At 42.9% G+C, this 14,615-nt stretch overlaps 1 pseudogene; it reads left to right on the top strand.

Moving 5' to 3' along the window:
* Positions 1 to 11,734: 11,734 nt before the first annotated feature.
* On the top strand, positions 11,735 to 13,707 carry LOC147965369 (NAC domain-containing protein 75 pseudogene; annotated as a pseudogene).
* Positions 13,708 to 14,615: the final 908 nt, after the last annotated feature.

Genomic DNA, 14,615 nt, shown 5'->3' on the forward strand with positions numbered 1-14,615 from the left:
CATGGCTCTTACGGCTTAATGCGTCAGCTACTACATTAGCCTTTCCGGGATGATAATGCAATTTCATATCATAATCCTTGATGAGCTCCAACCATCTCCTTTGTCTGAGGTTTAACTCCTTCTGTGTGAAAATATACTTCAAACTCTTATGATCCGTATACACCTCGCAATGGTTTCCAATCAGGAAATGTCTCCAAGTTTTCAGTGCATGCACCACGGCTGCTAATTCCAAATCATGCATAGCATAATTCAACTCATGAGGTTTCATTTGTCGTGAGGCATATGAAACAACTCTCCCTTCCTGCATAAGCACTACTCCAAGTCGTCGACGTGAAGCGTCGCAATACACCTCATAATCCTTGGTCTGGTCTAGCAAAATCAACACTGGTGAAGTAACCAAACGTTTCTTCAACTCCTGGAAACTAGCCTCACATTCCTCTGTCCATATGAACTTGGTATCCTTCTTCAACAACTCCGTCATAGGCTTCGCAATCTTTGAGAAATTCTCAATAAATCTCCGGTAGTATCCTGCAAGTCCAAGAAAACTCTGGATCTCTCCAACTGTTGTTGGTGCTTCCCAATTGGTCAAGGTATCAACTTTAGTGGGATCAACTTCTATACCTTCTCCAGATATAACGTGTCCGAGGAATCCTACTTCCTTCAACCAAAATTCACATTTGCTAAACTTGGCATATAATTGATGTTCTCTGAGCTTTCCGAGAACCAAACGCAAATGTTCCTTATGTTCCTCTTCATTCTTTGAGTAAACCAGGATATCATCAATGAACACTACTATGAACTTATCCAAAAACTCCATAAATACTTTGTTCATCATGTTCATAAAATATGCGGGCGCGTTAGTCAGGCCAAATGACATAACGGTATATTCGTACAGCCCATACCTGGTGGTAAAAGCCGTCTTGGGTATATCCTGTTCTCAAATCTTCAACTGGTGGTATCCTGATCGTAGATCGATCTTGGAAAATACCTTAGCTCCTTGCAATCGATCAAACAGATCATTGATCATTGGTAGTGGGTACTTGTTCTTGATCGTTACTTCATTCAATCCTCGATAATCAACAACCGTCCTTAACGATCCATCCTTCCTCTCCACTAGAAGTACTGGCGACCCCCAAGGCGAAGAACTTGGGCGAATATATCCTTTATCCAGTAACTCCTTAATCTGCTTCTTAATTTCCACCAAATCCTTTGCAGGCATCCTGTAAGGTCTCTTCGATATTGGCCCTGTGCCTGGAAATAGCTCAATCAAAAACTCAATGTCTCTATATGGTGGCATGCCTGGCAACTCCTCTGGAAATACATCAGGGAAATCCTTCACTACTAGTACTTCCTCCTGCACAACTCCTGTTAAGCAATTTACTTGAGTCCTCTTGGGCACATGTCGGGATACATACTTGATCCTTCTCCCTTCTGGTGTGGTAAGAAAAATTGACTTACTAGCACATTCAATATTCCCTTCATACTTTGATAACCAATCCATGCCTAATATCACATCCAATCCTTGGGATTCCAATACTATTAGGTCTGAGGGAAAAACATAGTTACCAATCCTTAATGGTAACCGATCAAACCATCGACTAGCCATATATTCTGCTCCAGGAGAGGTTACTAACATGGGTGACCTAAGGGCTTGGGTTGACAGTTTATACTTATCCACAAATCCCCTTGATATGTATGAATGCAATGCACCAGTATCGAAAAGAATGAGTGCAGTAAATGACTTAACCAAAAACTTACCTATTACTGCATCAGGCTGAGCTTCAACCTCCTCCACACTAACGTGGTTCACCTGTCCCCTGTTGAAAGGGTTCGGCTTCTTCCCAGAGCTTCCATTGCTATTTCCATTTTTTAATTCAGGACATTCATTGGCATAATGTCCGGTCTTCGAACCCTTAAAGCAGGTGACTTGGCTCAGGTCTTTCTTGGCTGGGGTTGATGGGTTGGTGCGATTCTGGCCGTTGCTTCCTCCATTACCATTACCATTCCTGGTGCCATTGTGATTGTGCGAGCTACCTCCTCCATGGGTATACTAAAAATGTCCTCCCGGTCTAGGGGTAAAACATGGCTTCTGCAGAGCTCCTGAATTGTACTTTCCTTGTCCATACTTCCTCTTGCAGTTCTCAATTTGCTGCTGCTTGCCTTCAATCATAAGAGCACGGTCTACCAACTCCTGGTAGTTGTTGAAGGTTGCTACCATCAACTGCATGCTCAACTCATCATTCAATCCTTCCAGAAATTTCTCCTGCTTAGCTGCATCCGTAGCAACGTCATCTGGGGCATAACGTGCTAACTTACTAAAGTCTTCCACATACTGGCCAACTGTCCTTCCTCCCTGGCGCAAGTTGCGAAACTCACGCTTCTTCATGGCCATAGCTCCTGCTGAAACATGGGCAGTACGAAAATCCTGTTGAAACTAGTCCCATGTGACAGTGTCGACAGGGAAAGTGGCTGTGAAATTTTCCCACCATGATGCTGCGGGTCCTTCAAGCTAATGTTCGGCAAACTTCACCTTCTCCGCATCTGTGCATCCTGCTGTGGTCAACTCTCTAGCTGTCTTGCGGAGCCAATCATCTGCTACTATCGGCTCGGTGCTACTGGAAAACACCGATGGATTCAGCCTAAGAAAACGGGCTAGGTGATCAATAGGTGGTGGTGGTGGTGGGTTGTTGTTGTTGTTCCCCTGATTCTGATTCTGGACTAGCAACTGCATCAATGTGTTCTGCTGCTAGATCAACTAGGTGAGCTCTGGTGGAAAGGTAAAGCCGGGGTCACGTCTCGGAGGCATCTGAGGGTTTAGAAAAGATGAGATTTAAGAATAGAGGGGGTCTAAATAGAAAACACTACCCATATGCACATGAGACAAAATCAAACAATTCACTTCATTCAATCAAACAAACAAGGGCATACAATCAATCTAACTATCGCAAAAGTGCTCGGACTATAATATTTACATGGTGGACTATTACTACTGATGAGGTGGTCTACTAAAAATATTCTTTGGTTGCAGACTCCATGATATCTGCTCCAGCTTCATCAATATAGTCATCATCGCTATCATCTGGATCCGAGTCTGTGTCGTCGATGATGATGTAGTCTTCCGGGCTACTCTCCTTGGGTTCTTTGTCTTCATCTGCTGGTCTAGGGCCTCCCATAAATATCCCGATCTTCATTGTTAGGTCAGCATTCTTATCCACTAATACTTCAATTTCTTCTTCATAATCTTCACGTGTAGCCTTGAGTTCTTCCTCCAGTTCCTTGATTCTTGTCCTTGCCTTCTTCAGGTCTATTATGTCGGCGCACATCTGGTTCTCCTATCGTCGAATGTGCTGGTTTAACTCCTGGATAAAAGCTGCGGCGCCCACAAATCTAGTAGATAGTATCCTTGAGATCATTGCGGTAGACTTCTCCAATGCGTCCCATGGCGATGTGAGCTGCCATGCTCTTCCCTAGATTCCAAGTTGGTGCATCAAAAGAAAACTCTATGGGCTCAGTGACTGGCATGAACGTCCTTCCTGGAACTTGAACTTGAATCATCCAGTGCTCTTCTTCAGGTAATGTGGTGTTGTAGGTTCCGGTGAAGCTTGGTACTCCTATGTTCAGATATCTAGTGACTTCCTTCAAGTGACGTCCAAAGGGTGTATCTTCATCCGGTTGTGTGAACTTGTTCCTTGCATCCGCCATCCTAAAGAGTAGAAAAGATGAGGAGTCAGAAGAGAAGAGAGTGAATAGTGATCTAGGTCTTTAGCTTAGTGGTCGTGTCCTACAGTCAGCGTGTGCTCTGATACCATCTCTGTAGCGACCAGACCTCAAACAGTCTGATCTCTGTGCTCCGGTGTCATCCCTGGATCAGTAATGCTGACACCACACAGTACTCGGAGGATTTATAACAGAGTAGCAATCACACACTTATTAGATCGAGTGTCTCCATAGAGAACTTATTACAATAAATATGGCTTAAGGCCATCTAATAACGATAACAGCGGAAGGCTTGGAAGATAAGTGAGTTCATCAACTCCAACGGCATCATTGAGTATAGAACCACGACCTAACAACTCCTTAATCGTCATCTGAAAAGTCTGCAACATTAATGTTGCAGCCCGAAACGGGTCAGCACATGGAATATGCTGGCAATGTAACACATAGAGAGTAATGGAATGGAACAGCTATACTATATGCATATTTGGCTGGTGGAAAGCTCTATTGTTACAGTTTTGCGTAAAGCTAATTTTTCCCTACTGCAAAGGAATAAATTTATTTAACTATCATGGTAGTTGTTAAACATTGAGAATGGTTGACAGCATTCTCAATCCCAATTAAGCATCATCATTATCAAAGCCCAACAAAATTAATTTAGGGTAACATGTTGAGATTCACATGATAATCCAGGTACTAGATAATCAAGATGTCCATAACCGGGGACACGGCTAACCATGATTAGTTTAATACACTCTGCAGAGGTTTGCGCACTTTTCCCCACAAGACTCGATCGCGTCCGTTTGGTTTCTCGCACTACAAAGTGTTTGAGAAACGGATGACCAAGACATAGTCTTTCAGAAGCTCTAGCACCTTACGATCGGGTAGACCGTACCACCTACATCCCCTACATCTGCTAGTACACCACTGTAAGAGTTCGCACGACTTAGTCAACTATGCTAGAGCCCATAATAGCTTGTGGCTCCACACGGAAGTTTCTAGCATGAAAAATCTCATGATCCCTTTGAGCCTGGGTGGCGGTCCAAAAGAAAACAGGCAAGTCCTGGATTACCCAGGTGCCTCAATCCACCCAGATGTGTGTTTAAGTTGCCACCTTAGATAAACCATTAATTAACAATACTCACATCTGTCATGGATATCACTCACTCAATCCACGTCTACTAGCATAGCATGGCACAATAAGCAAACGTAGAAGTAACTCCCAAAGGTTTGATATATAACAGGTGATAGGTACTACCTCAACTACTTCCCATCCCACAATTTAATTAGATCCTAATCATGCAATGTTTGAGGATTGATCTAATGCAATAAAACTGGGTAGTAGAAAAGGTATGATCAAAGTGTTACTTGCCTTGCTGATGATCCGCGAAACCTAGAGATTCGAAGTAACAGGCGGCGCACTCCGGGTACACTATCGCAAACAAACAAACAAGCATACAACAAGTACTCATCTAATGCACAGGTAAAAGTCAAATAAGAGATCGAACCAGAAGGTTCAACTTAATAACTCCGGTTTGCAAAAAGAATCAAAACGAACGAAGCAACGAAAGTCAAACGGCGAAAGAAATCAACTTCATTCTACTAATCTGGATCTAAGGCAATTTTTATAGTAGCAAAAACTTGTTTAAGTTGGTTAAACGGATAGAGGGTTTCGAGACGAAACTCCAGGCGCTTGAATCGCCTGGTTCCAATAAACGAGCGAAAAGATATACTAAAAAGAAAATCGGATCAGAAATCACGATCAGAAAAATCGCGGATTTAATCCGAGAAAAAAGAAAAACGACAAACGTTCGCTAGAACGAACGAACGGACGAACGCTCGCTATTTAAATAAATCAGAAAAACCGATCTATTAAAAAAACCGAAACTAAAAAACCGAACGGTTTTTCGAAAAAATTAAAAAAAAAACGGCACGGATTTCGAGGCGACCTCGGGTGGCGTGCGGCGGCGCTGGGCTGGGGCGGCTCGGGGCTGGGGCTAGGGTTTGGCTTCGGCTGGGCCTCCCCCGGCTTATAAAGCCTAGCGGGCTAGGAGTCCGGGTCGGTCACGGCCCGTTAGGTCGGTTCGTTTTTTTAATAATTACGCGCCGAAGAAAAATAAAAAGAAATACTAAACGGACTCCAAAATCTCAAAATAAATTTTCCCGGGCTTCTAAAATCAAGCCGCACAAGGTGAACATTTATTTGTGGCCTAATTGCAATTTTGAAAAACGCACATTTTTCCTAAATTCAAATAAAATAACGAAAAACTCCAAAAATAAATCTTATTTGATTTTATTATTAAATCCTCAATATTTCTTTATTTTGGGAAAGTCTTTTATTCCCTCTCTCATATTTTTGTAATAGAAATAGTTGACGATAAAATAATAAAAATCAAATGATCCTATTCTCAAAATTTGAGAAAACTCAAATATGAAAATAATGAATTCCCCAACTCTCTCCGTGGGTCCTTGAGTTTCGTAGAAATTTCTAGGATCAACCAAAATGCAAAATAAAATATGATATGCATTTATGATCTAATGTATAACATTCCAAATTGAAAATTTGGGGTGTTACATAAGTAAAGCATGCAACTTGCAAGAATGTAAGGGGAAGGGTTTGGAGGATTCATACGCAATATGAGACACAGATGTTTTTGTCTTGGTTCCGATAGGTGGTGCTATTGTACATCCACGTTGATGGAGATTTCAACCCACGAAGGGTAACGACTGCGCGAGTCCACGGAGGGCTCCACCCACGAAGGGTCCACGAAGAAGCAACCTTGTCTATCCCACCATGGTCGTCCCCCACGAAGGACTTGCCTCACTAGCGGTAGATCTTCACGAAGTAGGCGATCTCCTTGCCCTTACAAACTCCTTGGTTCAACTCCACAATCTTGTCGGAGGCTCCCAAGTGACACCTAGCCAATCTAGGAGACACCACTCTCCAAGAAGTAACAAATGGTGTGTTGATGATGAACTCCTTGCTCTTGTGCTTCAAATGATAGTCTCCCCAACACTCAACTCTCTCTCATAGGATTGGATTTGGTAGAAAGAAGATTTAAGTGGAAAGCAACTTGGGAAGGCTAGAGATCAAGATTCATATGGTAAGAATGGAATATCTTGGCCTCAACACAAGTGTAGGTGGTTCTCTCTCAGAAAAAGTAAGTTGGAAGTGTAGGTTCGTTCTGATGGCTCTCTCTTCGAATGAAGAGGAGGTGGAGGGGTATATATAGCCTCCACACAAAATCTAACCATTACACACAACTTGCCAATCTCGGTGGGACCGAATTGATAAACTCGGTCGGACCGATTTAGCAAATCTAGTGACCGTTAGGATTTTCGGTGGGACCGACATGCAACTCGGTAGGACCGATATGGTTAGGGTTAGGGCATAACATAATCTCGGTGAGACCGATTACACAAACTCGGTGAGACCGATTTTGGTAATAAGCTAACCAGAGAGTTGTTCAGGTAAACTCGGTTGGACCGATTCGCTCATTTCGGTGAGACCGAAATGTTACGAAAAGGAAACAGAGAGTTTACATTGCAATCTTGGTAGGACCGATCGCTCATCTCAGTGGGACCGAAATGTTACGAAGGGAAACAGAGAGATTACAATCCCATCTCGGTGAGACCGAGATCCCTATTGGTGAGACCGATTTGCCTAGGGTTTGTGGCAGTGGCTATGACATCTGAACTCAGTGGCGCCAGATAGAAAGAATCGGTGGGGGCCGAGTTTGACTTTTGGTTTAGGTCATATGTGGATGTGAGAAAGTAGTTGAGGGCTTTCGAGCATATTACTAAGCACTTTGAGCAAGAGCCTCATTAAGCAACACCTCATCCCTCCTTGATAGTATTGGCTTTTCCTATAGACTCAATGTGATCTTGGATCATTAAAATAGAAAATGTAGAGTCTTGAGCTTGGAGCTTGAGCAAATCCTTTTGCCCTTAGCATCTTGAAGGGGTTCCACATCCTCTAGTCCATGCCATTTCATTGTTGAACTTATCTGAAACATACTAGGTAATAGTGTTAGTCCAACAAGAGATATGTTGACATTAATTACCAAAACCACCTAGGGAGCACTTGTGCTTTCACTCACCCAATCACTCGTGGTAAGTCTTCAGGTGACTTCCAAACCTTCACAGACTTGGTCACTCGGCAATCCACAATTTCCTCTTGGATGCTCTAGACCATGACGGCTAACCATCTGGAAGATGCACAGTATTCAAAGGTAACAAGCGTCGAATCCACGCAGGATCAATCTCTTCAGTGATGCTCAATCACTTTGGGTTTGTAGGTGTTTGGGTTTGGGTTTTCCTCACTTGATGATTTTCACTCAAAGTCCTCGGAGGATGGGATGCTCTCAAATGACAAGTGTCAGTTTCTCTCGGAGCATCCAACCAGCTAGTGGTTGTAGGGGGCAGCTATTTATAGCTTAGGGTGCATCCCGACATGATAAGACATAAATGCCCTTCAATGATATGACCGTTAGGTGGGTAGATATTTTGGGACAGCTGGCGCATAGCACAGCAACGGTCAGAATTTTGGGTAGCAAAATCCTCAGGGCTATCATGTTCCTCACTGTGTAGGTAATCCGCAATGGCGAATTCATAACTCCTCAGTCGGAACAAATTCCTCAGAGACCAGAAGAACTTCATCTCTGTTACTGAAGAAATTTGACTGAACTGTATGAGATTTCCAATGGCTTCACTCAAAGGATGGTAGGTAGGATTTGAGTTGAGCATCACATGGAAATTTTTCCTTAGTATTTCCTCGACCCCCTTTAACAGTACGGTGTTTCCTATGACAAGAAAGAGAAAATGAAACTACGAAAACAAAAGTCTTCATGCTTCATGCTCCTCGAATGAATACCAAATCTTCAGGATTGTACCAATTTCTTCACTTTCAAAGTCTTTAGAAAGTCTTCGGAAAGTCAAAGTCTTCAATCAAAGAACTTCATTTTAGGGGTCGACTTTCTATGTAAATATCAAACTCCTCGTAGACTTATAGACCTATGTACACTCATAAACACATTAGTCCCTTAACCTATAAGTCTTCAATACACCAAAATCACTAAGGGGCACTAGATGCACTTACAACTACTAGTACTCCTACATTATTGGCTCCGAGTGCCTTGGCCAATGTTTCATCTTGTTGGATAGGATGAGGCTACTTCCAATGCATCGGTGCTTACATGGGGTGGTAAGCACATTATAAACTTTAGCAACTTAAAGCTCCCAATGCGTAGGTGCTTAACTTGTTGGTGCTAATCATCCTTTATTTAATGATTTTGTAACTAAAGTTCTTCATGCATTGGTGGGATTATTCCATTTAAGTCTTTTGTCTAGGTTCTCGCGCTTAGTACTAGGGTCACCACACTTATCTCTCTCCTCTTAATTACCTTGCCACATCAGACTTTTTGCCTACATGGCAGCCTTAGGCTGGTTGTAATGGGGAGTATCATATACTAGTATCATGTACTGATACTAGTTTATGATACTTCATCCGCAATGCATAGTATCATATGTTGGTATCATAGATGACTACATTTATTACCATGCATGACACAAAATAGCACATCATTTAATATGATACGGTATCATGATATATGATACTCAAGCATCTCTTTTTCAATTTAATTATATGCCACCTCATCAAAATTGCTTAGTTGGCACGGATGATACTACCTATGATACTCCCATTACAAGCAGCCTTAGCACATGTACAAGGCGGAGCATTGGGAGGGGCCTAAGCGTACATGCATAGGGAATTATTCCCCTATCTGCATAGGGAATTACAAGCAGCCGTAGATAGGAAGTCTTCGCGATCCATTATTCCCCATCTCGGTCAGAGAGAATTATTCAACTAGTCTTCACAGTGAAGTGAAAATACACACTGCAGCAGATGGGACACTTAATTAATAAGCTGAACCAGTGTGTTGGTGTTACTAAATCAGCCTTACCCAGTATTTCCTTCATGTTTGCCAGTGGACCACGCTTCCACAAATACGACTACGCACCTCTCTCCTCCATTAACTGACATATGGGCCCTCTTGAGTTAGACCCACATGTCATCGGCGTAACTATTTACACTCCGAAGGATGGTATATCCTAGTAGTAGTACTAGTAGAATTGAGATTTAAAGCACTTTCTTCCCCGTCTTTCACTCTTCTTCCTCCTCTCTTCCCCATCATCGGCCACACACCATCCCCCCCCCCGCTCACTGCTCGCTCGCCTGCGCCATCTTCCTTGGTAGCTCACGCGTACCATATCCCCCCGCTCACTGCTCGCCCGCCCGCGCCATCTTCCTTGGTAGGTCGCGCATACCATATCCCCCCACTCACTGCTCGGCCACACATGCCATCTTCTTCGCTCGCCCGCCCGAATCCACTTCCCCGGTGCCCGCTGGCTCCCAGGCACCAAAAACCCCAGTCACTCAGCGCCCTAAAAAACCCTATGGCAGAACTGACTGACACGTAGAGCCGCGATTGGAATTCCCTCCCCGATGTTCTCTTGGAGCAGATCTTTAATCGCATGGACCTGCTCAGCACCCTCTGTCTGGCCGCATGCTCGGTGTCTTTGTACCGTCTACTTGTCTACAACCGTCCGGCTCTTCTCAAGACACTCTACTTGTTGATATCTGATCCTCGTAGGTGGCCCAGACACCGACTTGACGATTCTACGGAGGTTGCCATGGTGCCCCTCGACAGGCTAACACTACCCGTCCACCTGTCCTTCATGCGCGGCCACTATTGGGCGGGCATGAAGGCCAATTGGATCGTCCTCATCCACCAATCCAGTAGTCTGTGGCATCTCGTGGATATCTACACCTAGCGAGAGATCACTCTTCGATCGTTGGATACCGCCCATCGAGCCTCGCGGCCCGTCGGACACTCCTGCCTACTACGCACGAGATGCATCGAGCTTTTGGCTCGACCTCTGTTTGCTGAAGGTTGTAATCTGCAAAGTGCCCACATCATCAGAAGACTACATGGATTGCAAGATCATTGCCGTGTTCAACATGGGATTAGTCTATCTGGAATTCGGTCCCCATACATGGTTATGGCTCATCGTCAATCCTATTTAGCCAACATTTTTGTCTGATGCTATAGTGCATGATGGCATCGTTTACGCGGTCGACGCATAGATTGGCTGCCTATACTAGTGGAATCTATCGTCTTGTAATTATTCTATCTCATCTCATCTTTACCTTATGAATATGACTGCTTGTTCATTGTTAGAAATTTAGAATATATAGGCATCTTCGGTAATTCTCCCGCTACATGAAATCTGAGAATCTGTAGAGCGCCTCCTTACCCACTCCGTGATTTTAAACTGCGGCTCCTCGAGCACCCGGAGCGGAGTTGTGGAGGAGGAGGGAATCCTAACAGGCCTATAGTATGTCTATAACCACATCATTGCTATATTTTCCTCTCATTTCCTAGATTTTATGACCACACATGTTATTGTTAGAGTTGATATGAGAAAAATTGGCATCTAATGATTGTTAGAATAGATATTATGAGTATAACCTCATGATTGCTATATGTTACTCTCATTTCCAGGATTTTTATAACAACGCATGTTATTGCTTAGAGTTGATATGATAACTGTAGCAAGTGATATGGTAGAATACGAGTAGGCCTTGTCATATCTGTTTTCCTCTCATTGTTACATGATGTTTGAACCATGATATATTGCTAGAGTATGAAAGCTATTAGCTTATTTTTTAAACTTGGGGCATGATTATGACCACGGCATTGCAATTCTCTGTCTATGATATGTGTCATTGTTATAATAATCTTAATTCCACACATACTCCGAAAATGATTGTTTATTTTTGTCCTTTTGGTCTCCAATTTGAATTGTTGCAGCAGACGCAAATGCGCTGGCCTTCATGATTCCAGGAGCTGGAATCATACCAGCCTATGGGTGGTGGTTTATTGCTCATTCAACTGACGGCAGTCATTTGATGCTCATTCCCATGTACCAAATTGACCAAACCATTTCATCAAACCACATGCAGTACAATGCCTGGGGCATTCATGGCATTGATGGTTATGGATGCTTCATGTTCGAGAAAGATCCCAACTCCGTTGGGCCAGGAATATTCAACTCCAGGCGGGTTTACAGCCTCGGCAACCACTCCATGTTCCTCGGGCTCAATTATCCGATCATCCAACTAATCATCGATCATATCACCGGCGACGATTACCGTGCTATGCAAATTCCATTCGCCAGGGGGAACTATGTTTACATATCATTCCATGGGTTTCATGAATCACCATACCCAGAGATTCGTCGACACAGCTTGTTGCCAGATAATATTCAGTGTGTGAAAGGCATCAAGCTTCCATGCGATGGATGGCTTTTGCAAACCCGACATGCAGCGATGTGGCAAAATATGCACAACTTGATTCATACTGATATCTAGAGTGAGCCATGTATCCTGCTGCTATAGCCTGACCCTCTTTTGTTGGATATTATGTACTGTTGTTAGTTTGAAGCACTCCTCTTGTTTGAAGGATAGATACCTTTCTGGAATCAAGTGCATCCTAACTCACATGCATAGGATGTACTGATAATGATGATGGAGATGTTGTGCAGAAGCCATATATATCAATTAGGCTTCAAGTGTGTACTATTGGTGAAAGTTTTGTCCAATGGGAATTATATTTTGTATTACTCATGTAGCCTACAAAGTCTGTCACACAACCTTGTAACTTCTTACCCCATTACTAAATTTGTACAAGTCCTCTATACCGTATATTGCGCAACTCGTACTACTACCTCCCTCCTGGTTTATTGGTCCCCTTCGTAATTTGTGTCAAGTTTTGATCATAAATTTCACTAACTAAATGTTAATGCCTGTCACAAAAAATTATATCGTTTTATTCGTATTTGAACATAGTTTCCAATGGAATAACTTTGGGTGACATGCATTGACATTTTGTTAGTTAAACCTATGGTTAAAATGTGACACTAAATACGACTAGTAAGTAGTACAGTAGCAGTACTAGTATACGTCGGTCAAATTATTCATCATGTCCTCACATTGAATTAACGTGACAACACGTTGCGCATGAGGTGACACAAGAATCCCGGCCACGTGTTCGGGTTTTGTGGACTTTAGATTTGGATTACTACCACTTATCTGTCGAAATCATTCATGATTCACTTAAAATAGTCAATTGATCATACATTGAGTACCATATAACCTGAATTAACCGATGCAACTCCAAGAAGTATTGGTCGGTGCTGCAGGCTGGCGTCAAGTTCGAACCCACGGATCAGGAGTTGATCGAGCACCTTGAGGCCAAAGTGAGTGCTGACAGCACGAGATCTCACCCTCTGATCGATTTGTTCATACCAACCATCGACAGCGAGCACGGCATATGCTACACCCATCCTGAGAAACTTCTAGGTAAGACACTGATCGGCCGTCTACTTGCACAAACATATTCATTTGTTTATAACTCTATTTTTATTTTTAGACGCAGACCTAGTGAAGCAATTACAATTTGACAGTTAACAAAAAGTGAAACAAGTGACTCCAACATGCCAAAGATGTTATGAAAATGCCAACTACGTACACTAAAACCTGTATTCGACAATACTGCAGGTATCACACAGAGTGGCCTAAGCAAGCATTTCTTCCAGCGCAATTCCAGTGCGTTCAGAAGGGGCACGTGGACGCGTCGGAAGATACAGTCGGAGTGCGGCATGCACGCGATGTGGCACAAGACCGGCAATACCCTGCCGGTGATGGTCAATGGCCAGCAGACGAGCATCAAAAAGGTTCTGGTGGTATACACCAACAAGAACTTCGACCATTCCCGCAAAAAAAAGAACTTTGACCAGCAGAGGACCAACTGGGTGACGCACCAGTACCACCTTGGGGACCTAGAGCAAGAGGAGGATCGGGAGCTGGTCCTCTGCAAGATTTTCTACCAGACGAACACTAGGGCCAGGACTAAAAAGATTATAAGTTAGTTTGGTATTGGTACTTGTATTACCTTGTCGTCCGCAAGTTGGTATTGCTGTTAACGATCTTTTGTTATGAAATCGGCATTTTCTTCCAACCATCATGCTGAGGGTCGACGTGGATATAAAGCTGAATCATTTGTTTCGAAATGAATTTTCAGGCACCTGATTTTCATTTGATGGGTAGCATAAGCACCTGCCGTTCGAATTCCCAGTGCTCCAAATTTTTAGAAACAAGTGCATGCACTTATTATCACGATGAAAAAACAATATACCTGCTGCATCCCATTTATCAGTCTGTACTTGCAGAATTCTCTCGTTTATTGAGAAGGTATATTGTTTTTTCAGGTCGAGCAAGTTTCAACTAGGATGTAGACTGCCCAGGCTTGGTTTTGTTTTTAACAGTCCTAGCCCATGACGACAATGGGGCACAAAGATCCAGCACGTATCTACTGGCCTCTGGCCCGCAAGCGTTAGTTATATTTTGTCTTACAACATCCGTAGGTAGTTTTTTACTGAATCAAACACACACCCCAGCTCTATTTTCCTCTTGAAACGCCATGTCCTAATTCCATTTTCTAATCTCTATCTATAGTTTTACTAGTTCATATACACGTATCATTATATTGAAAATACATAAAGTTACCTTTTCATATTTACATCCTTATTTTTGTTGTTGTTTTCCCTCCCAGCGCTGATTTTTTTACCACAGTTTTCCCTTAAACCAACTCAATTGTCCCACGTCTTGTTTGCTTACAAAAACAAAATGATTTTTTGGCAAATCAATAAGTTCTTAAAAAATGTTTATCATTTCAGGATTACAACAGTTAGGACTCCACCAAAATATGCAAAATAAGGTTGAACTTTTTGATCGTGGTCCTAGGCAGAAAAAGGGATGTAATAAATTACTTAAGAAT

This window comes from Triticum urartu, chromosome 6A (genome assembly GCF_056163025.1).
Source record: "Triticum urartu cultivar PI428250 chromosome 6A, HENAU_Tu73, whole genome shotgun sequence".
NCBI classification, from domain to species: Eukaryota; Viridiplantae; Streptophyta; class Magnoliopsida; order Poales; family Poaceae; genus Triticum; species Triticum urartu.